The following is a 25,061-nucleotide window of genomic DNA, read 5'->3' as shown; positions in this document are numbered from 1 at the left end:
ATCTAATAGACACTTGGATATCTGTGTGAGGAGTTCAAGGAGAAAGTTTAGGCTAAATGTACATATTGATATAATGGGTGTTTAAAACCCAGAATCCAAGCTCACACAGGGAGCGGGTTTCTATAGGGTGGAAGTTAAGGCCTGAGGGTTGAGCCCTGTGGCACTGCAGCCCTGAAGGGTCTAGGACAGGGGTCGGGAATCTTTTTGGCTGAGAGAGCCATGAACACCACATTACATTTTAAAATGTAATTCCATGAGAGCCATACAACAACCGGTGTACTTTACACATTATCCAATAAAAATTTGGTGGTGTCCCGGAGGACAGCTGTGATTGGCTTCAGCCACACACAACCATGAACATGAGCAGTAGGAAATGAATGGATTGTAATACATAACAATGTTTTATATTTTTAACATTATTATTTTTTTATTAAAGATTTGTCTGCGAGCCAGATGCAGCCATCAAAAGAGCCACATCTGGCTCACGAGCCATAGGTTCCAACCCCTGGTCTAGGAAATGAAAAGGGACCAGCACAAGAGACTAACAAGGCCCATTTGAAAAGTTGGAGAAGAACCTGGAACTATAGAATTTATTTAAATTGTTATTTATTTCTTTGTACCCTGGTTCTTTTCTACAAAAAGGCCTTGAGGCCCTAAACAATGGAACAAATAAGAAGCAAACACAATTGAAATTTTTAAAAGTCTGGGTCACAAAAAAAAAAGACTAAAAATATGTGAACTATGAGAAACAACAGTATTGTCACTATGAAATGCACTTTTGATTCTGAATTCCCCAGGACTCACAGCACAAAGGAAGCACAGCGTATTGGTTTACTAGGGCTGCCATAAGAAAATACGCGAATGGAGTGGCTTCAGCAACAGAAATGCATTTTCTCACAGTTTTGAAGGCTAAGATCAACATATCAACGGGTTTCACTTCTCTTGAAGCCTCTCACTGTGGCTTGCCGATGGCTGGCTTCTCCTTGTGACCTCACATGGCCTTTCTTTTGTGCCTGCACACCTCCTTAGTATCTCTTCCTCTTCTTGTAAGAACAGCAGTTCTGTTGGATTAGGGCCCCACAATTATGACTTCATTTTTACCTTAATTTAAGTAAGGTAAAATATAAAAGCTCTAATCGCCACATACATTCATATTGCTGGTTAGGGATTCAACACATGAATTTGGGTGGGGTGGGAAAAAGACAATTCAGTCCATAACAATCAGGGATACTGTTTTTATAAACAAAATTCCAAAAAATAATCCTCAGTTAGGACTATACTATAAATGTGATGTTGTTCTTCTTTAAGTTGGTGTTATTATAGGGTGTTCGGTTTGCCCTAGTATTACTACTTGTAATGACTTTATTAACGTACGTGTGAGAAAGTCCCCAGAGGGAATAGTCCCGATGCCAGCAGCAGATCCAGGATCTCGGTGTGCTCCAGTATGAGGGAAGTAAAGGCTGTTGTTGTTCTGCTTTGGTTGCATCCTTAGGCTTTGAGGCTGAGAAGGGAGGTGAGTAGGCAGGAAGAATTCTACATAATCTTACTAAAAGCCAACTCAGTTGTTAGGAGGCAATGCCATAAGCATCCCCATTAGAAATTAAAGATCAAAGGCCCAGAAAAGACTGTGGACCAGACACCAATATTTAAGATCTGAGAGAGAGCTACACACTGTATTAAGAAAATTACCTGCCCAGGCTGTATAGCTTGGTTGGTTAGAGTATCATCCCGAAGCAAAGAGGTTGCCAGTTCAATCGCCAATCAGGGCACATACAGGAACAGATCCATGCTCCTGTCTCTCTCCTTTCATCTCTCACTAAAATCAATCAATAAATGAATAAATAATTTAATTTTTAAAATAAAAAATACCTGTTGAAAACACAACTTCTTTATATTTTTTAGGAGATATATAAATACATATTTTTATTTTAACCTGAAAAAAATAAAGATGTAAAGATTCTAGATATTGTAGCGTCTCGTGGCTTACTAGAGTATTATTTCCCCATGTTTTCTTGTTCTGATAACCTTGAAAATGAAATAAGGCTTATTTGTTCTGGGGGCGGCAGGAGAGTAGAAATATCACTGTAGACTATGATCACTTTGTAGTCATGCTTAGTAGGAGCATCCTGACTAGCTTGTAGCACGTTAGATAGAAATAAGTACTATGAAGAGAGAATTCTATAGGCAGGATGGTTGGTTACCTGATGTATTAACTCTAAATACCAAAATCTTGTAGTTCAGACTCAGCCCTTCTAATCCAGATAACAATACGTGAGGGGATCTTTACTTAGGAATTTGTTGAAGATAACACAACAGTTAACAGAGAATCACTAAACCAACATAATGGAATGAGGATTTAATTCATTTTACCAACTATCCCATGTTCCACATTACACTAGTTTCATGAAATACTATGTCAAATAAGTTGGGGAAATATTAAAAACTTCATCTCTAACATACTTAGTTAAAATATTAAAAGGCCTTTTTGATACTGTGATTTATAGGAAATATATACATTTGATCATTCGGATGATTCATTCATAGTTCGCAGCTCGCAGCTCCCAAACCCCTTGGAATTTCCTAAATGTGGATAGTGATAAAGGTGTCTTTTGTTATGTTAATAAAGTGACTTTCAGAAAGCACCTGAGGATGAGGGCTAATCACCAAGACAGTCAACCTTTCCTTAGATAGTTGACAGTCTTAGCCCCACATTCCAGCCCCCCACCCCTCCACCCTCCCCACCTCTATCTCTAAACTCCCAGAGAGGAGAGATATTTCTGAAGTTTGAATCAATTGTCAATGGCCAAGTATTGAAGCCTCTACAGAAACCCAAAAGGGACAATTCACCTTTTTGGAGAGCTTTCATGTTGGGGGGCCAGAATGTTTCCACATGCCATCTTGTCAGGCCCCAAGTTCAACACAGACAGAAGTTTCACCTGGCTATATTGATTTGTAGCCTTTAATCACCTAGTGAGTAAATGGATTTTCCTGGGTTCTGTGAGCCATTCTCGAAAATTAACCCAACCCAAGGAGGAATTTGTGGGAATTTTTTATTTATAGCCAATAGTTCAGAAGTACAAGTCAACATTGGCATCCCAAGTTGGAGGGGGTCATTGGAACCTCCGATGTGTAGCCAGTTGGTAAGAAGCAGTTGGTAACAACCTCATCCTGCAACTGGAGTTTGAATTGAAACTGAGGGCTGTCTTGTGGGGCTGAGCTCTTTTCCTGTGGATCCTGATTCTGTCTCCGGGTAGGTAGTGTCGAAATTGAGTTGAATTACCGAAGAATTCCTTGTTGGTTTGGTACGCCTCCACACACACATTGGAAGTGGTTCCAGGGAAACCTTTCACCTTTAAACTTTGTTTAAAAGGTCAAATTTACTTGACCAAAAACCACTTTCATTTCAGGAGATACTGTTACCAGAAAGGGGACCTGGCCTACATGTAGTGGTCTGCCTAGGGCCAGCCAGTAGTGGGTGGGTTCTTAACTTCATGCAGGAAACATTTCACAACATGATTTCAGGTGATTTTAAGAGTACGTTTATTAAAGCTGGGGGCAGGGAAACAAGGAAAGGTTTAGGATAAAAGAAGCTACAGGAGAGAGCCCACGGGAGGCGGATTAGGTTCTCTAACGTTGTTCTAGGAAAGAAATGAGCCCACACTGGAAGTCAGAGAAAAGGGGGCAATGGAGACAGCTTCAGGGGTTAGCTTGGGTGAGGCTAGTGGGGTCATTAGAGTTCAGGAGATGCACACCTGTGGGAAGAAGAAGAGGGAGGAAAAGGTGTAGGATGTTCCTGGGAGGGAGAGTGCATGCTGGATCCTTTGTTCTGAGCGTTTTAAAAGGCTGGGAGTTTAGGGGAGATCACAATAGAATATTCATCAGCTTTTCCAGGTGTGCCCTTTCAGGCGTTTAGCCTCCACTGGCTGGTCAATGCCAGAGCAGGAAGTTACTGGTCAAAGCAGCTGGTCCTGGCCCGGCCCACCTGGTTTTTCTGCTTTTCTGAGCCTGGAGCTGAAATACAACTGAGGCAGTGGTGGGATTCAAATAACTTAACAACAGGTTTTCTGCCCTAATGACCATTTTAAGTATAAAAACACGATATACCAAAAGGTAGTTTATTATTTCATGATTTTAATACCTAAATAAGAACAATTAAAGAAGTACACAAAACTAGACTATGTTATAAGAAAGAGTTTTAGACTATTAATGAAAAAATATTAAATAATAGCTGACAAAAAACAATAAAACTGTCATTTAAGATATTTCCAATGACAACTTGTCACCCCCTGGTTGTTTGGCATTTTTTTCTCTTTACATTATATGTTTGTTTACTGAAGTAACAAACACAAAGGAATTAAAATGTAGTATTTCATTAAAGGTATAATGAGTTTTATGAAATGAATAAATAAATATTACAAGCATAGTTCCATTAAATTTTTTTCACCTACGGATGGAATGAACATTACTACGGGCACTTAGAATACGCTGTTGCGCAGATGAACATTAAAAAAGAGTAAGGAATGTAAATTTGTGATATCTACATTGGGCGGCTGCCCAGGCACCTACCTGAGGGAGAACCCTGATTACAAGTGCCATTTTAACAACTGGTTTGCCGACCTCAACAACAAATTAGGGATCAGTTCTGCTGAACTGGTGTGAACCTCTGAATCCCACCACTTAACTGAGGCCCCTCTAGGGAGGTAAGGTCACAGAGCTGACGTGACCCAAGATGCACCTGAGGAGGAAATGCCCGTTGCTAGGCACCAAGGCTTTCCGTCCTGGTGACCTTCTGTATCTGGCTGTAAATTGCCCAGCCAGTTTGGTAAGCTGTCTCAGTTTCCCCATTCTACTTGCCAAGGGATTTCTTAGCTTTTTTACTGTCCTGCCTCAATATTTACAAATGTCTTAATGAACTAAAAAAAATTCAGAATAGTAACAATATTTTAGCACAACCCATCACAAGTACATTTTACATTGTAACCCACTTAACCAAAATATAAAAAAAAAAATCTTCACAAAATAACACTAAAATATAATTTTTTCCACTTATTTACTAATTTTAGTGAGACAGAGAGAGAGAAACAGGAAGGGAGAGAGATGAGAAGCATCAACTCAAAGTTGCAGCACTTTAGTTGTTTATTGATTGCTTCTCATACATGCCTTGACTGGGGGGCTCAAGCCGGGCCAGTGACCTCTTGCTCAAGCCAGCGGCCTTTGGGCTCAAACTGGTGACCCCACGCTCAAGCGGTGAGCCTGTACTCCAGCTGGATAAGCCCACACTCAAGGCTGTGACCTCTGGGTTTCAAACCTGGGTCCTCAGTGTCCCAAGTCGACACTAGCCATCACCAGTCAAGTTTATTTTGTTGTTGTTTTTTTTAACATGACTAACAACTCCACTCAATTGGTTTCATGCCCTATTAATTATTAATTTTTATTGAATTTATCAGGGTAACATTGATTAATAAGATTATACATATTTTAGGTGTACAATTCTATAATACACCATCTATATATTGTGTTCTGTGTTCACCATTCCACATCAAGTCTCCTTCCACCACCACATGCCCTACTAATTATAACACTGTTTTAAAAATACCAATTTTGATAATGATGGTCAGTAACAGAGGCAGAAATTGATATAATGATGCAATGATTGCAAAGGATACACAAGTTCTGTCCCTCGTCCTTTAAGAAAGCTGACCAACCCGTATGACCATGCACCTACTTTCCCATTAAAGCAAGCTTAGGCCACTCTTTGATGTTCTCTAGACTGCTTTTTAACTCTTCCACCAAAATATTCTTTACTATAGCAAAGGAGAAAAAGTAAGTATGTAACCCTGAATAGCTATGGCATAGCCCAAAGCAGCTCATAGCAAGTGTAAAATGTCTTTGAAGTTTTAGGTTTTATCTTTAAAAAAATTCATGAAAAAATTTGCATTTGACTAAAACGTAGCAAGTAATGTAATGTAAACCATCATTAAATACAATTGAAATTCCAAGAAGGGTTATTCTGCATATTTTCCTGCTGAGCCCAATAGAAATGTTGTCACACTGTTCCAAGCTACTGATTAGGATCACTCTTAATCTTAAACCGAAGCGCACCCTAATTTGATCCAGTATTATACACATCTTTCCATTTCTGCAATCTGTAAACCCTAACCTCATCTCCTGCCTCTGTAGCCACAGATTGAGCAATCTTTTTGATTCGTCTTTTGGCATTTTGAGGTTTTATTGCTTTGGTTTTTGTTGTTGTCTTTTAACCTTCTGACATCTTGGATCTTTGTATTCCTTTATGGTTTTGATGGTGCACAATGTTGTCAAACCTTGTGTTCAAAGCTTTATCCTAGTTCCCTTTCCAAAGAAACCCCACCCCAAACTCCAAACCTTCAATCGACACTTGAGTCGATCAGGCTTGATCACATCTTCGTTGAGTTTATGCAAAAATAGAAATTGGAGGTTGGGAATGGGTCGGGAAATATGATCAAGATTCCAAGTTTCGCCCTGGCCGGTTGGCTCAGCGGTAGAGCGTCGGCCTAGCGTGCAGAGGACCCGGGTTCGATTCCCGGCCAGGGCACACAGGAGAAGCGCCCATTTGCTTCTCCACCCCTCCGCCGCACTTTCCTCTCTGTCTCTCTCTTCCCCTCCCGCAGCCAAGGCTCCATTGGAGCAAAGATGGCCCGGGCGCTGGGGATGGTTCTGTGGCCTCTGCCCCAGGCGCTAGAGTGGCTCTGGTCGCAATATGGCAACGCCCAGGATGGGCAGAGCATCGCCCCCTGGTGGGCAGAGCGTCGCCCCATGGTGGGCGTGCCGGGTGGATCCCGGTCGGGCGCATGCGGGAGTCTGTCAGACTGTCTCTCCCCGTTTCCAGCTTCAGAAAAATGAAAAAAAAAAAAAAAAAAAAAGATTCCAAGTTTTCTCAGGACAAAATGGACTAGATTTATCGATGCTTAATGTGCTTCAATATCAAGACCTAGGAGAGGCATTCAAAGTGTGTTAAAAGATAAACTGGGCCACATCAAATAGTTTAAGAGTTTATTTGAGCAAAAATTAATTAAAATCAGCGGTGCCAAAGCAGGAGTAGTTAGGAGCACACCACTTAGGTTTTGGTTTGCACACTCAGGCCACCTCTAATAGCCTTGTTTTTTAATTACTTTAACAACTGCGACCTTCATGTATCAGCAGATCTATTATCTCTGTGAGTTCTGCAGAGAAATTCAAGAATCAATCTATGGAATTCCTGGGGTTTCTGGTACTGGTACAAAATTACATACATATCTACAACTCACTGTTTTGGGAGAAGCATCTTATCCTACCAACCAGTAAAGGCAAAAATGCAACTCCCTCCTTAAAAAAAATGACACTCAACTCCAGGCTAGCCTTTAAAAGCTTTGTCATTTCTACCGATCAGAGTGTAGTGAAGAATGGGACAAGGCCTCCCATTTCAGCCAGGGAAAAGTCCACCAACTAGCTATTCTCTTATGGAAAGGAAATTAGACATGATGTCCTAGACTCAATACAGGGAATGCCACAAGAGGCTGTTTCCGTTAGAAAGTCTCTTACTGATCCACTCTCAACTCCAGCCCATGCTAAAGTTCAGACCTAGACCAACATCTCAGCTGCCCAGGCCTGCTCACCTGCCTCAACCACATACATACATATATACAATATATACATATATACATATATAATTATGAGGGGGAAATAGATCTCAGCAGATTTGATATCAATTTTCACTTCCTCGTCACCATGACACAGATGAAGTAGCCCTTGGCCAATGTGGTGGTTAAGAAAAGAGTCCCTGCTGTCATCCAGACTGAGGTCCAGGTGATCATTATTTGGTTTACTTCCATATGTCTATGCTATATTGCATTTGTTCCACACAATCCTTCTTACAATGTCTCTTCCCTATTTCAGGCTCATCCTGTCTCTAAAAAAAAATAGTCCTTGTTATACTTTCTCAGTGTTAGCTACAAATAGTAATATGGGTCATAAAGGCAGAAACTGGTCCTGGCCAGGTAGCTCAGTTGGTTAGAGCGTCGTCCCAACACACCAAGGTTGCAGGTTGGATCCCAGGTCAGGGCATATATAAGAATCAACCAATGAGCCTGACCAGGCAGTTGCACAGTGGATAGAGCATCGAATTGGGTTGCAGAGGACCCAGGTTCGAAATCCCAAGGTCACCGCTTTGAGCGCAGGTTCATCCAGCTTGAGCACAGGCTCACCAGCTTGAGCCGAAGGTCGCTGGCTTAAGCCCAAAGTCGCTGGCTTGAGCAAAGGGTCACTCACTCTACTGTAGCCCCTCCCCCTGTCAAGGCACATATGAGAAAGAAAGCTATCAATGAACAGCTAAGATGCTGCAATGAAGAATTGATGCTTCTCGGCCCTGGCCGGTTGGCTCAGTGGTAGAGCGTCAGCCTGGCGTGCAGGAGTCCCGGGTTCGATTCCCGGCCAGGGCACACAGGAGAAGCACCTATCTGCTTCTCCACCCCTCTCCCTCTCCTTCCTCTCTGTCTCTCTCTTCCCCTCCCACAGCCAAGGCTCCATCAGAGCAAAGATGGCCCGGGTGCTGAGGATGGCTCTATGGCCTCTGCCTCAGGCGCTAGAATGGCTCTGGTTGCAACAGAGCATCGCCCCTGGTGGGCGTGCCTAGTGGATCCTGGTCGGGCACATGCGGGAATCTGTCAACTGCCTCCCCATTTCCAACTTCAGAAAAATACAAAAAAAAAGAATTTATGCTTCTCATCTCTCTCCCTTCCTGTCTGTTCCTATCTGTCCATCTCTCTCTCTGTCTCTGTGAAAAAATAAAAATAAATAAATAAGAATCAACTGATGACTGTATAAATAAAAGGAACAACAAATCAATGTCTCTCACCCCCTAAATATAAATAAATAAAATAGCTAGGAACTACAATCCTACCTCATAACCCTCCAGATTCAGATGTAGACACATTCTCTGAAACCAGGATCCCCAATGGACAGACTTTAAGCCATGGATTGCCTGCAGTGTTTTGTTTGACCCACTGCTTTGTTTATAATTTGATTTGGTTGCCAATATTTAGAAATCAGAGGATTTTTATCCTAATGCCGTTTTTCATGAAAAAGCAGAAGATCTTGCAAAGCTTGGCCCACATTCTGGCATTCCCACCTGACCCACAGCTGGAGCTGAGGAACAGTGTCCCCTTCAGGTGCTGCCTCCCTTTGCAGTTCAACCCAGTAATCACCACTCTCTGCTTTCTCACTAGTACACAAACCAAATGTGAATCCTTACTTATTATTACACTTAAATTATCATTATATTTGCATTGACTTTCTTATAATAGAAAAATGGTTTTTTATGCATTCGTAGTATACTAATAGAAAATCAAAGATAGACATCCTCACAGATTTTATAAGAAATGAGACAAAAGTTGTTTGTTTGTTTTTTGTGGAAGTAAAAAATTATTTCCGCAGGTATAATATGAAAAGTGGATTATAAGTTGAAGGCATTCACATTAAAACATTATTATAAAACAATCCATTATAAGATCTATGAGCTCTTTAAGAAAAAATAAAGTAATATGAAATAAACATAAATAGCAATTGCTTGACCTGTGGTGGTGCAGTGGATACAGCGTCAACCTGGAATGCTGGTAATGGGTTCGAAACTCTGGGCTTGCCTGGTCAAGGTACATATGGGAGTTGATGGTTCCTGTTCCTCTCCTCTTCTCTCTCCTACTCTCTTTATCTCTCTCTCTCTCTCCTTTCTAAAATGAGTAAAAAAATTTCATTAAAAAATAAATAGCAGCCTGACCTGTGGTGGCGCAGTGGATAAAGCGTCAACCTGGAAATGCTGAGGTCGCCAGTTCGAAATCCTGGGCTTGCCTGGTCAAGGCACATATGGGAGTTGATGCTTCCAGCTCCTCCCCCCTTCTCTCTCTCTGTCTCTCCCTCTCCTCTCTAAAATGAATATATATATATATATATTCATAATAAATAAATAAATAGCAACAAAAAGAACTGAAGTGCCAAGGGTTTGATTTGGTATGTAGTAATGCTGCTATGAAGTGTATGCACAAAGCTGGCTGTCCTCAGTCCTGCCTGGCATACAGCACCACCTCCACCTTTATCACCCACCCCAACTTAATGGCTTTTGAGTTTGCAACTTCTGCTCTAAAAAAATAAATCTAGAAAAAAATGATACCCACAAAAATGTCCAAATCACTATGTTGTACATCTAAAACTAACATGATATAGTATGTCAACTATACTTTAATTTAAAAAAAGAAAAAAAAATGACATTTGACTGTCCCCCATGTCTGGCCCCAGGATCCCAACATTCCTGTCATCCAACAGAGATTACACCTCATGGAGAAGTGATTGGTATAGATTTGGGGAGGCTGGTAAAACTCAATAACTTAATGATAAAACAAAAAAATAGGACATTTATACAATTGAGTATTTCAAACAGGTTGATGGTGAATTTTGTCTCCTATACTAGACCAATGCAGAACTATGTGGAAATAAGGACTGAAATATGCTTCAAACTTGATATATAGAATATTCCAGATGGGACAGGGATTTGACTGATTAAGCAGAAACACATTTCTAACATTTGGGCTAATGGTAGTTATAGAAATCCCTCAAGCACTGATTAGACAAGAAGGAGGAGGAGGCGGAGGAAGAACAGCAGCACCACAGACAAGCCGGACTAAGTCAGAGAATATTTTGAGCAGGTCAGCACGTAGTCACACACAGGTTGTGATGCCAGCAGGTCGTGCTCAGGACAGTCTGCCCTAAAAACAACTATGAGCAGGGAGTGTTGAAATCCTGACAGACCGCGGAATGCTGTAATCAAGGACAGTTCTTCCCAGGAAGAGGGAATGCACCAGTCTGGAGCAAAGTTCAAGCAAGTAGAATACTGACGCCTTCACTCTAACATCTTTCAGATCAATGATGGAGTTGAGACAGAGGACACTAGTCTTTAGAATTTTTTTCTTTACATGCATAAGAGATGGAGGCTTAAGCAGATTCTTCACTAAGCAACAAAATCATTAAAAGTTCATCTTGGTGTTATAGTACTATGTCATAATTATATGACTTGTTTGTTCCAAGTTTCCAGACCGGGTTCCACTGGCAATCCAACAGCCTCATCATGTCGTAGAAGGCCTGATGTGGCAGAAGTCGCTGGAGCAGTCTGACAAAACAAGGGCTGTTTGGTTAACTCATCGCAGAACAAATCACCCCAACATTTTTTAGAAAAACAACCATTTTATTTGCTTACAATGTGAGGTGTCATAATTCAGGAAGGGCTCAAGTAGGCGCTTCTCCTTGGAGTCCCTCAGATATTGGCTGAAATGCAATTATTTGAAGGCTCCGTTAGACTGGATGTCCAGGGCAGCCGGCAGTTGGTGCTGGCTGTCAACTGAGAGGTCAGCTGTCGCTGTGAGGCTGGGTCTTCTCACTGCGTGGCCATGGAAATCCAAGAAGCAGTCTCTTAAGATAGTGAGAATCTGAAGAGTGTGGAGAGCAAACATTCCAAGAGATCAAGCAGGAAGCTGCAAGACTTCCGACCTTAGCCTGGGAAGTCTCACAGCGTCACTGGCACAACACTCTGCTGCTCAGGAAAACCACTAAGACCAGCTCACATTCAGTAGATTGCATCTTTCTACAAAAGGAGGCTCGAAGAATTTGCCACCATCTTTAATCCACCATAAATGCCTTTTTAGCATTCTTCTGTAAATCTTCAATTTTCTTCTCCTACCTTTCGTATGTTAGTCATTGCCACCTTAATCTAAAATAGGCAGCTTTACTCTGAAGCAATGGCTTTTAATTGAAACCCTTTGTAGCAGTCAAGCTAGAAGTATGGAAAATAAGTTGTGTTTTGTCTGTTTGTTTCTAACATTTAATATATTGTTTTGCAATGTCAAAACTGTTAGAAGCAACATTTCTTAGCCACAATTTGCAAAAGGAATGCTATTTTTTATTTAAAGTTTAATACATAGAATTTCAGTTAATCTTCCTTGAAGAAATAAAACAAACCAAAGTCTCTTAAGCTTGAAAAGACAGGCAGTAGACTTCTCTTAGTTACATGCTGTTCTAGTACCCTGGTGTTATGTAGTCTGTTCCTAGTTAATCTCAAATTACCTTTGTACAATACAATAAAAACTCATCACTTTTAATCAAGTTCTTTTGTTGTTGTTCTCATGTAAAAAAAATCTATTAAATTTTATAAAAGAGTAAAAGGATGTTCTTATTTCCCTCAAAATGATGAAACAGTATTTTCTTTCCTTGTGGGCGAATAAAGCATTTCGAACATACACCCTCATCAGATGCCTTACTGAAAGGAATTAGAGTTGAACATGGAAATGCAAGGTTTCTTTGAAATATGCTCTGTCATCATGTAAATTCAGTTCTGCTTCCGTTTTTTGTTCCTTTGGGGTGGAGGAGCATGGTTTTTTGTTTGGTTGGTGGTTTTAGAACCTATCAGTGGAGGTTTCTTTAGTTTCTGCAATAAAACTTTCTGTCCTTAATGATACTGTCATTTTCTCCTCCTCCACTTACTTCCTCTTCTCCTCTCTGTGCTTCCCATATTCCCATAATTTCTTTCCCTTTCTTTACTAATCTGTATTCTTTTTTTTTTTTTTAACAGAGACAGAGAAAGAATCAGAGAGATGGATAGATAGGGACAGACAGACAGGAACGGAGAGAGATGAGAAGCATCAATCATCAGTTTTTCGTTGTGACACCTTAGTTGTTCATTGATTGCTCTCTCATATGTGCCTTGACCGTGGGGCTACAGCAGACCGAGTGACCCCTTGCTCGAGCCATTGACCTTGGGTCCAAGCTGGTGAGCCTTGCTCAAACCAGATGAGCCCACGCTCAAGCTGGCAACTTCGGGGTCTTGAATCTGGGTCCTTCTGCATCCACATCCGATGCTGTATCCACTGCGCCACCGCCTGGTCAGGCCTAACCTGTATTCTTGATTTGGATTTATATTAAAGGGAAATCACAGTAAGAGGAAAAACTAAACATGGAGCTCTCTATATCTTTCACTGTAAGGATTTATGGAGTTAAATGCATGGCTCTTCACTGAACCTCCCTAAATTAGAAGAGTTTCAGCTTAGCAGACAGCCATTTAATTTCTATTAAAATGGCTATTTAGAGCAAAGGGGAAGAATTTTAAAAGGTTAGTAAAGTAATATGCTAAAAATAGATTTCTTTCTTTTTTTTTTTTTCCTGCATTTTTCTGAAGCTGGAAATGGGGAGAGACAGTCAGACAGACTCTCGCATGCGCCTGACCGGGATCCACCTGGCACGCCTACCAGGGGTGACGCTCTGCCCACCAGGGGGCGATGCTCTGCCCCTCCGGGGCGTCGCTCCGTTGTGACCAGAGCCACTCCAGTGCCTGGGGCAGAGGCCAAGGAGCCATCCCCAGCACCCGGGCCATCCTTGCTCCAATGGAGCCTTGGCTGCGGGAGGGGAAGAGAGAGACAGAGAGGAAGGAGGGTGGGGTGGAGAAGCAAATGGGCGCCTCTCCTATGTGCCCCGGCTGGGAATCGAACCTGGGTCCCCCGCATGCCAGGCTGACGCTCTACCGCTGAGCCAACCAGCCAGGGCCAATTTCTTTCTTTTTTTAATGGTTTTTTATTATTATTATTATTATTATTATTATTGATTGTTTTTAGAGAGAGAGGAAGAGAGAAAGATCAATTTGTTGTTCCATCTATTCATGCACTCGTTGGTTAATTCCTGTATATGCCCCAACTGGGTTTCAAACCCATAAACTTGGCACATGAGAACAATGCTCCAACCAACTGAGCTACCCAGCCAGGGTGAGACTTCAAATTATAGGAGGTAATAGACAAATCCATAGTGAAAAATAGTAGGTAAGTGGTTGTCAGGGAATGGAGGAGGGGCGATGGGGAACAACGGATCACAGGTCGGATTTCTTCTGAGGGTGATGAAAATGTTCTGGAGATCAACTTCATCTTTCTCTACTGTTTTCCCTGACAACACGATGGGCCCTAGGACCTGGGTTTGTTTTTTTTTTGTTTATTTGTTTGTTTGTTTAATTTTATTTATTCATTTTTAGAGAGGAGAGAGAGAGGGAGAGAGAGAAACAGAGAGAGAGAAGGGGGAGGAGCTGGAAACATCAACTCCCATATGTGCCTTGACCAGGCAAGCCCAGGGTTTCGAACCAGTGACCTCAGCATTTCCAGGTTGACGCTTTATCCACTGCGCCCCCACAGGTCAGGCGGACCTGTTTTGATTCTGAAGAAATCTTAAATTTTCATTATCAATTCTAAACAGGTTGTGATGCAGATCCTTGTGAGGTTGTAAGAAGTAAGCAGAAAAAAAAAAATTTGTTCTCAGAAAAAAAAGGCCAAAAATAATCTGGAACCAGCAGTGCTGCCTTACCACCCCCATGGGTGTCTCAGTCCGGTCACACAAATGATCAGAGTTCATTTACTCTACATAATCAAGAGTTTAAATTTATTCCCTCACAGGGAATTGCAAAAATCTAACACAGTCTTGAGTAAACAGTTAAGGTGTTTATTTGTTAATGAACTGGACACCCTGATACAGACTTAAGTGCAACAAATAGTAATAATGATTTAAAAATCAGACCACATATTATGGGGTTTTGTTTAGTTATATAAATTTAATTCATATGTCTTTTCTTCCCTATGTTATGTGTACATAAAAGGACAGTTTTGAAATATTTTCTGAGGTAAAGAAAATTGGGGCCTGACCAGTCAGTGGCGCAGTGGATAGAGCGTCAGACTGGGATGCGGAGGACTCAGGTTCGAGATCCTGAGGTTGCCAGCTTGAGCACGGGCTCATCTGGTTTGAGCAAAAAAGCTCACCAGCTTGGACCCAAGGACACTGGCTCGAGCAAGGGGTTACTCAGTTTGCTGAAGGCCCGCAGTCAAGGCACATATAAGAAAGCAATCAATGAACAACTAAGGTGTCACAACGAAAAACTGATGATTGATGCTTCTCATCTCTCTCTGTTCTTGTCTGTCTGTCATTGTTTATCCCTCTCTCTGACTCTCTCTCTGTCCCTGAAATAAATAAATAAATAAATAAATAAATAAATAAATAAAAGAAAATTGGGTTCTGCCTGAACAGGTGGTGGCATAGTGAATAGAGAGATTGGACTGGCATGCAGAGGACCCAGGTTCAAATCCCCGAAGTTAGCCCTGGCTGGTTGGCTCAGTGGTAGAGCATTGGCCTGGCGTGCAGGAGTCCCGGGTTTGATTCCTAGCCAGGGCACACAGGAAAAGTACCCAATTGCTTCTCCACCCCTCCCCCTCTCCTTCCTCTCTGGCTCTCTCTTCCCCTCCTGCAGCCGAGGCTCCATTGGAGCAAAATTGGCCCGAGCGCTGAGGATGGCTCTATGGCCTCTGCCTCAGGCGCTAGAATGGCTCTGGTTGCAACAGAGCGACGCCCCAGATGGGCAGAGCATCGCCCCCTGGTGGGCATGCCGGGTGGATCCCGGTTGGGTGCATGTGGGAGTCTGTCTGACTACCTCCCTGTTTCCAACTTCAGAAAAATACAAAAAAAAACCAAAAAAAAAAAACCCGAAGTTGCTACTTGAGCAAAGGCTCATCCAGCTTGAGCGCGAGGTCTCTGGCTTGAGCTTGGGATCATAGACATGACCCCATGGCAGCTGGCTTGAGCCCAAAGTTGCTGGCTTGAAGCTTAAGGTCACTGGCTTGAGCAAGGGGTCGCTCGCTCTGTGTAGCCCCTAAGTCAAGGCACATATGAGAAAGTAATCAATGAACAACTAAGGTACCACAACAAAGAATTGATGCTTCTCATCTCTCTCCCTTCCTGTCTATCTGTCCATATCTGTCTCTCTCTATATATCTGTCACACACACACACACAAAAGAAAAAGAATGAAAAAGAAGAGAAAATTGGGTTCTTTTTATCATCTTCTCCTTGAGCTTGTTTCAAGTATGTTGCTATTTGGGAGGGATTAGGTTGAGGGGTACTGCTGTTTTCTATGATTAACTTCCAAAATCTGTAATTAACAGCATTTTTGAAGACCTGATAGATCAGTTAGTATCCTAGCCTATACTAAACTGTTTTTCTTCCCTCTGAAAGCCTTAAACATGGAAATAAAGATGTATAAAAGGATTGTATTCAAAAAAGAGAAGAAGGAGGAGGAAGAGACTCATGGAGAGTTGAAGTGAAGACACGGGACTGGGCTTGAAAAATGGTTCAGCACGTTCCTGAGATTGGGGAATACCCTGACAATTCGTCAGTGAGAGAAATCCCTGGCCTCAGAATCCTAGAAGTCTCAAACAAGCCTGCTAGATTCACATTTTAATTCAAAATCAAACCAGCTCCATTTCTATGTCTCCTTTTTTTATTTCCTCCTACCTAAAATGTTTTTGACTGCCCCACACAGGAAGTTCCTTCCTTGGCCAGCTCTGTATTACCTCTGCCTGGTCTCTCTGAGATGTCCACACAAAAGCAAGGAAGATTTGTTCTGTCCTTTTTTGTACAGCCATGTCATTACCATATGGGCTGTAGTTTGAGGGTCTTTGGACTTACTGTTTCTTCTGCAAGGAAATGTTCTTCCTTAGATGTCCTGACCAGGTTCTCCAAAACACCCACTCTGAAACAGACTTCTGAACATAGGATGCTATGAGGGGTATTCTTGGATTCAGCCTTGGAAGTCTGGGAAAGGAAGCAACAAAGCTTTCAACAGCCCCCAGCTTGCCCTGGACTCTGTCAGGCAGGTCCTGTCTGAGCTTCTTTGCACCCAGCTGGACACGGGCTGCCTGCAGGAAGACACACCCTCAAGAGAGCAGCTTTTGCAGCTGAGGCAATCCCTGAAAGTTTATGCTGAAGGTTCGCTGATAACAGATCTCTGACAATTAGGGCAGAAGGTCCCTCTTTGGAGGGAGATCTGGGGGAGGGGGCACATCTCTGCATGCGTGCATCCTTCACTTCATGCAGACTCTGCGTCAGTGTTACCATTTCAGAGAGACCCTTCTGACCACCTTTTATAAAATAACATCCCCGTTCCCAGGCTCCAGACACAAGCCCAGCCTTTGTTTCCCCTTATTCTGCTTCATTCCCACATAGCATATTAGATTTAAATTTAAGGGTATATATTTTGCACATACACATACCACATGCTAACTGTAAGTTTCATGAAGCCTGAATTTTGTTTAGTTCCAATTTATATGTCCCCAGTACCTAGAATATATAATACAATTGTTGGCATGTGGTAGGAAGCCAAAAAAATAGTTATTGAACAAGTAAATAAAGTTTGTCTGCCACCTAGATCCCTTGGTTTGACTATAATACCCATTGAGACAATCTAGCACTGTAATTCTGTTGCTTAATGCTGGGATTCTTAAGTACTATCTTAAAAAGCTTAATGAGTACAGTAACACAAGACTCAGTATAAATTGATACCGTCTAATGTTTGACCCACTGAAGATGCCCTCTAACACTAGCAGAAGGAATGCAAGCAAATGGATTCCACTGTAGGAGGCACCTGCCTTAAGAGCCCCTTACGGAAAACACAATGTATTTATTTGTTAGGGCAGCTGCAACAAAGAACCACAGACCGGTGGCTTAAACAACAGAAATTTATTTTCTCACAGTTCTGAAGGCTAGAAGGCAGAGATCAGGGTATAAGCAGGCATTGTTTTCTTCTAAGGCCTCTCTCCTTGACTAGCAGATGGCTGTCTCCTTCCTGTCTTCATATGGTCTCCTTATATACCTGTGTCCAAATTTCCTCTGCTCATATGGGAAGAGGGTCTACGCTAAGGATTTCATTTTAATTTAGTTACCTCTTTAAAGACTTTATCTCCAAATACAGTCACATTCTGAGGTACCAGGGGTCGGGGCTTCAACATATGAATATGGTCAGGGGGGAGGGGAGGACACAATTTAGCCCATTAACACACAGCCAAAGTTAAGACACAATCGGGGTTAACAAAATAGATGTTAAAATTAATTCATGTATTACAAGCCAACTGTAAAATAAATGAGTATCAGCCGACATAGAAAATTCCAGAAGGCTGCCCTGATGTGAAAGCTAATTGACAGAATCTAATGAAGGAACTAGAAAGCTTTACAGGAGAACTTTCAGTCTTTTGGCAGGTAGACAGCCTTCGTCTACCTTCCAGTTGGCACTGCAAACCTGCATTCTACACCAACGCACATATTAAAAGATTTACTGTCCACCTCCGGTCAAGATGGTGGCGTAGGTAAATATGATACTTGCAACCTCCCACAACCACATCAAAATTACAACTAAACTACAGAACCACCATCATTCAGAACCCCCTGAAATCGGCTGAACAGAAATCCTACAACTAGGGATATAAAGAAGAACCACATCGAGACTAGAGGGAGGGATGAAGACATAGAAAGAGCTGGTCCCACACCCATGTGGGGCAGATAAAAATCAAGGGGATATCTTGGCTGCATTGGTCTTCCCTGAAGAGTGAGGGGTCCCAGCCACACACTAGGCTCCCCAGTCTGGTTTCCAGTGCCAGGAAGAGAAATCCTCATAACTTCTGGCTGTAAAAACCAGCAGGATTAGAGCTGAGTGAGACAAAGGCTGCTGGAGTCCAGGGCAGTTTCTCTTCAAGGGCCCGTGCACAGATTTACTAGGACTCACTCACTAGAGCTCCGGTGCTGGGATGGCAGATTGAAAGGCACCAGAGACAGACGAGGAGGAACTGAATTGTCCAGCATCAGACAGAAAGCTATGGGGGACAGCTTTCTCTCAGACAAAAGTACTGGCCGAGGACGTTGTTCCTTTTCTGAGCCCTTCCCTCATAGAGCTTCAGGCAAGAGCCATATCTGAGTCTCCAGCAATCTGGCTATCACTGTTTGCCCTGCCCTGCTGATTCCCTGAGACCCTGCCCATCAAATTTTCAGGCCCACCCAAGCTGTTTCCAGTGGCTTTTCCATACAAATGGCCTATGTTGGCTCACACTTCAGACTTTACAGAAGTCTCTCAAACAAGCAGCATCAGGCCTCAGCAAGCTCTGTGGGGAAAAGCTTAGTCTTAAAACTAAGCCTCAGGCTATAACGACCCCACCGTCTTTCAACCTGTCCCCCCACACCCAATACAAACTATAAGCGAGCAAACCTATATACATCATTATCTACAAACTTATTTGACCAACAGTTCATCACCACCAAACTAGTATTACATGAAATATTATAGGATCTCCTTTAAGAAGGAGGGAAATAATTTAAAAGATGAACGATAAAATGCAATAAATATATGTCTATCAACAAACAAATCTAAAAATAAAAAAAACAATAAATGAAGAAGCAGGACAGAAATAGACTCATAGTCTGACTGTTGCCAGACGGGAGAGGGTTGGAGGGATGGGTGAAAAGGTGAACGGATTAAGAAGTAGATATCGGTAGTTTCCGAATACTCAGGGAATATGAAGGACAACATAGGGAATAGTCAATAATATTCTAATAACTATGCATGGTGTTAGCTGGATACTAGATTTATTGGAATGATCACTTAGTAAGTTATAAAATGCCTAATCTCTGGGGTATACACCTGAAACTGACAAAATATTGTATGTCAACTGTAATTGAATAAAAAATTATTTCAATTTTTAAAAAAGATTTCTTTTCTAAGATATTATGCTAAAGAATGACATGATGCTGGGGTGAATAACTTCCGGAACAGTTGTGTCAGTAGTATCTATTATTGTTGAAAAAAAATACTGGACCCTGGCCAGTAGGCTCAGTGGATAGAGTGTCAGCCTAGCGTGTAGACAGCCCGGGTTTGATCTCAAGTCAGGACACACATGAGAAACAACCGTCTACTTCTCTCCTGTTGGGCAGATAAAATGTATTATGCTCACTTTGTTAAAGATAACATGAGGAGGCCGTCGCCCAGGTGATATTAATGTGTGTTGGGGTGGGCTAAAGGCAGGCAGAATCCTTGTAGCCTGGGGCTTGGTTTTGGGATTAAGCCTTTTCTACCCTTTTTGATGTGGGGTGGTACAATCCAATCATGCCTCAGAGAAGTGACTTTGTATTAGAGAATTCCCTATTGTATATTGGGTTAAAGGTTATGAAGCTACACTATAAAATGGGGGCAGAACGAGAGCTTACTCTCTTGGTTCCTGGGATGATTAGCATGAGAGAGCAGAGGGAGCAGAGCAGAGAGCAGAAAGAGGCCATGTGGCCAGGAGAAGCAGCCAAGATGGCGGAGTGCTGAGTGAGATGCCAGTTTTTGCAGAGTTTATATCTGGGATAAGGAAGGAGATGGGGAACTGAGGAGAATAAAACTGGTGAGCTAGAAACCTTTGATTCTAGGAAACTCGGATAAGTCAGTGGCTTTGTGAGCACTGAATGTGAGTGGGCCTTGGAGCCCAGTGTGTGTTTTTACTTGCCCGCCGGGTGCAAACTAGGATTAAAGATGACAGCCCATCAGTTTTTGGCTCCGTTGTTTCTTTACCGACTGTCCGAATCCAATGTGAACCTGCATGGGCCGGGCGGCTGTGATGGTGGCCCTGGCCGTGCCTCCTGGCTTTACATCTCCCCTTCCCCTCCCTCTCTCCCTTCTCTCACTCTTCCCATCTCATAGCCAATGGCTCAATTGGTTTGAGCATCGGCCCCAGACAGAGTTTGCCGGGTGGATGTCAGTAGAGGCGCATGCTTGAGTCTGTCTATCTCCCCTCCTCTCACTTAAAAGAAAAAAAAAAAATACTGAAGACTTTACAAAGGAACCCCTGAAGTGGTTTCTGTATTTTAAAACTGAAGTAGGGGTGATGTGCTGAGTCAATGTATCAAAATGTGAACATCCTCTTTACCAATCAAACCTTTAGGGTTTGAGGGAAATTGTGGATTTCATCCACTTTTACTTTTTACTTAAAAGGACACTGTTGTATCTTTTAAGATCTTGTCTCTTAAAGTATGACCCTTTCCAGCAAGATCAGAATCAGCTGAGATCTTCTTATTAGCAGGCCACTTGGCTCTCCAGATCACTAACTGTTTCCTGGGAATGGACCCAGTAATCTGCTTTTGCAATAAGCTGTCCAGGTGATTCATGTGTGCAGTAAAAGTTCAAAAACATTGTTATTAGTTAACCGAGATTTCAAATCCAAAATATTTACTTTGGTGGATAGGGGTTTTTTTTAATACTCCTTAAGATAGAAGAGAAGTATTAACAATAGTTGAATGTTGAACATAGCTGTCCATAGGGTATATATTAACTTAAATGTCATGATGAATATCCAAGTGTTGTAAGTACTCTCACTAAATTCTATCACATGACTCAGGGCTCTCCAGTAAAGGAAGAAGCATAAGTAAGAGTGGGAATTTATATTTTCAGGTAAGGTACTCTCGGTCAAAATAGTAGAAAGAGGTAAAGGACGTACCTGTTAAGCAGCCAAGCAGATCCTAAACAGCAGCTGCTAGGTCAGTTTGCCAAACTTCCATAGCTGCAGCCGCTAAGGAGACAATTAGCCCACGTGAACTTGTACTGTTTATTACACAAGCCACTGCAAACAGCATGAGCTTCCTGCGCACATTGATTCCTCTTGCCCCTCCATTTCCCTGACAGCGATGCAGAAGTCAGTGCTGAAAGATCCTGCACACGGTGTCCAAGTAAGGAACCTCCAGTTTAAGAAAACACCAGTCTATTAAAGGAGCTACTAGTAAACCTGTTCATCTACCCCTGCAGAGAGACATTATCTCGACTATCCTGATCAGAAAACAAATCTGCCTCCTGACTCAGAGGAAGATATTATCTTTATTACCCTGGATCATCTCCAAGGAAGGAGGGGAACTGCCTTTATTATCCTGGAGAATAAGCAAATCTGCTCCCTGCCTGGAGCAGCCTTACAAACATCTTGAAACAAAGCTATCCATGCTCTTTGCTCTGGAGGCATCCTGAAATGCCAGAATTATCTCTCAACACTACCTTGTAATATGTTTTCCTTTGATGACTCACAAATTAGCCTGGATGTGAGGAGAATTCAAGCCTGTCTTCCTTCCTTGGCTTCAGAGGGTAAATCTTTCTATTTAATACTTTGTATCATCATGAACTCAGGCTTAAACCTTTTAAGTGGTGTATCCTATATCTCAAGCAGACTCTTACACCGGGTCCTCACTCTATAAAACAGATCAAAGCAGAACTACTCTCTCAAAGGAGATGAGGTGATGCCCCCTTCTCGTCACTTTTTCTGGGTTAGATTTCGGCCCACGTTGGCTTCTGAGCATCGTCAAAACCCCATACTCCTCAAAACACAGTTGAAAACCATCACTAAACTGAAAGAGTGATACTTTATATTACTAGCACTCCTCAGCAGGTTGGTAGGTTATCAAGCAGTAAGAGATGGGGTTACACAAGTTTGAGTAAATACAGAAGAGTTTTTCCTGGCTTCAGTGGAGACAGGAGAAAGCTGTTTTCATTAGTCACTAAGACATGGAGGCAAGTAGTTTGGTTTCTGTTAACAGGAAGCATATCCGGGGGTGGCCTTAAAGGATATTCATTTCTGTACGCCTTTATGTACTTATTCACTCACTTATTTTATTCAGCAAGAAAATTGCAGTTGATAACTTACTAAATACAAGACATATTGTTAGTATATACAAGTGATAAAGACATGATTGCAAAGGAGGAATAAACAGAAGCAAGTATTCTATAAGTACAAGTTATATAATCTTTGTAATTACAAAAAAATTATATACATGTGCCATATGAGGGTGTGATATTTTTATGATGTTTTCTGTTGCTTGACTTTTTATGCCTGGGACAGTCACCAAGAGTACGTGCAAGCAGTTCTCTGTGTCGGAGAAGATGGAAAGGCTTGAGGGACACTTTTGTATTTTTTTTTAACTGCTGTCTTTGAAGGCATTGACTCTTATAAATTCTAAATACTCCTATTATCTTTAAATGTTCTGATTAGCTAATCAAACTGTACATCAGGAAGTCTTTTCCACATTAATAACATCCAACTGTTCTTCTGACAAGATAAACTCATAATCACAAATAACTTAAGCAGAGAATAATTTTACTTAGGGAAGGGTCTAGAAGCTTGATGTTGATCATGTACACCTTTAATCAAAAATGATGATCATATCTACTGTTCTAGATATATTATATCATTTAGTTTAATTCTTATAACTACTTGCTGAGTTAAGAACTTTCTTACTTTTGCAAGTGAGAAAAACGAAGGTCAAGGCTGCCAGGTAATCTTCCAGCATGCTCCATGAAGTAGGAGGCCGAGACCAGGTCTGTCCACCCCAGTCCCGGACTCCTCAAAGCTCTGTTCCCTGCTTGATGAGCAAAAAGCCACTGCCAGCACCTCCTTTCCCACTCATCCTTTTAACTTTAACTATAAAGGGAAATTCATCTCCTTTCATCTTCTCTAAGCAGTTAAGTTCTCTACATCTTTCTTTTCCAAATAGGAGACTAGAGAAATTAGAGTATGAATTTTCCTCTTTATTGTTCAAAGAGACTCTTTGAACAGATGAAATAATTTTTATTTTTATGTTTTTTTGTTTTTATTAACTAAGAGGTGGGGAGGCAGAGAGACAGACTCCTGCATGTGCCCCAATCGGGAACCACCCAGCAACCCTCCTACCAGGCCACGCTCTGCCCATCTGGGGTCACTGGGCTGTTGCTTGGCAACCGAGCTATTTTAGTGCCTGAGGTAAGGCCATGGAGCAAGCCTCAATGCCAGAGGCCAATTTGCTTCTACAGAGCCATGGCTGCAGGAGGGAAAGAGAGAAAGAGAAAGAGAGAGAAAGGGGAGGGGTAGAGAAGCAGATGGTCACTTCTCCTTTGTGCCCTGACTGGAAATCGAACCTGGGCCAGCCACACACTATGCTGACATTCTACCAATGAGTTAACCAGCCAAGACCTTATCTTCATGTTGATGACAAACTTTTTAAGACACTTGAAGACAAATTCTCTCTTTCAGTATTAAAGTTAAGATAGCCAACAACCCTGGCCGGGTAGCTCAGCTGATTAGAGTATAATTATGAAATGCTGAGGTTGCAGTTTCAATCCCTGATCAGGGCACATACAAGAATCACCCACTGATGGCATGAATAAGTAGAACAACAAATCAATGATTCTCTCTCCCCTTCTCCCTTTCTCTTTCTCTAAAAATAAATTTAAAAATTTTTAAAAGAAGGTAAATAAATATAGCAGATTCAAGAATAGGTAAGGTGTTGGGGGGTTTTTTGCTAAGAAGCATTAAAATAATTTTAATATACTACTAAATAAAATGCATACCTATGGATCTTTATTAAAATATAACATATTGATAAAAAAGGATTATAAAATCAATTCATAGAATAGTTTCACTAATTTAAATAAATACTTTGATCTACAAAATTAATTTCTCCTATAATATAGTCAATAATTACATTCTGCTAAAAATATAAGGGCTTTATTTGCCATATTTTCATAATTTAAGGTTCTACTATAAGTATGTTTAGATAGCCAGGAATAAAATTTCTCTCATTAGAAAGATAATTAAGTCTATATTTTACTTTTAAAATATAAAAAATAATCAAGAAAATGCCACCAGCCTGACCAGGCAGTGGCACAGTGGATAGAGCGTCGGACTGGGATGCGGAAGACCCAGGTTCGAGACCCCGAGGTCACCAGCTTGAGCACGGGCTCATCTGGTTTGAGCAAGGCTCACCAGCTTGAGCCCAAGGTCGCTGGCTCGAGCAAGGGGTTACTCAGTCTGCTGAAGGCCCACGGTCAAGGTACATATGAGAAAGCAATCAATGAACAACTAAAGTGTCGCAATGCGCAACGAAAAACTGATTGATGCTTCTCATCTCTTCGTTCCTGTCTGTCTGTCCCTGTCTATTCCTCTCTCTGACTCTCTGTCTCTCTGTCTCTGTAAAAAAAAAAAAAAAGAAGAAGAAGAAAAAAGAAAGAAAATGCCACCAGCCCTGAAGTCCCTTTTGTTGTTAGACTGGCCACAAGGTCATGAAATGACACTTTACTGAATGTACTATCTTACATGGAGCAGGGCGAGGAGATACTCTAACACACATGCAGATATTTCAATAAAAAGTTAAATATTTGGTTTGAAGTCT

The 25,061-nt window shown here is 41.7% G+C and overlaps 1 long non-coding RNA gene across 1 annotated transcript; it reads right to left on the bottom strand.

Moving 5' to 3' along the window:
• Positions 1 to 668: 668 nt before the first annotated feature.
• Positions 669 to 21,751, bottom strand: LOC136389533 (uncharacterized). Its single transcript, XR_010748310.1, has 4 exons — positions 21,374 to 21,751; positions 1,690 to 1,816; positions 1,375 to 1,501; positions 669 to 1,061 (listed from the first exon to the last, which is right to left on the bottom strand). It is a non-coding gene; the product is annotated as an uncharacterized lncRNA (long non-coding RNA).
• Between the last annotated feature and the right edge of the window lie 3,310 nt (positions 21,752 to 25,061).

The sequence above is a fragment of the Saccopteryx leptura genome, chromosome 1 (genome assembly GCF_036850995.1).
Source record: "Saccopteryx leptura isolate mSacLep1 chromosome 1, mSacLep1_pri_phased_curated, whole genome shotgun sequence".
NCBI classification, from domain to species: domain Eukaryota; kingdom Metazoa; phylum Chordata; class Mammalia; order Chiroptera; family Emballonuridae; genus Saccopteryx; species Saccopteryx leptura.
Note: the sequence above shows the minus strand (reverse complement) of the source record. Positions and strands in the feature narration are given on the sequence as shown.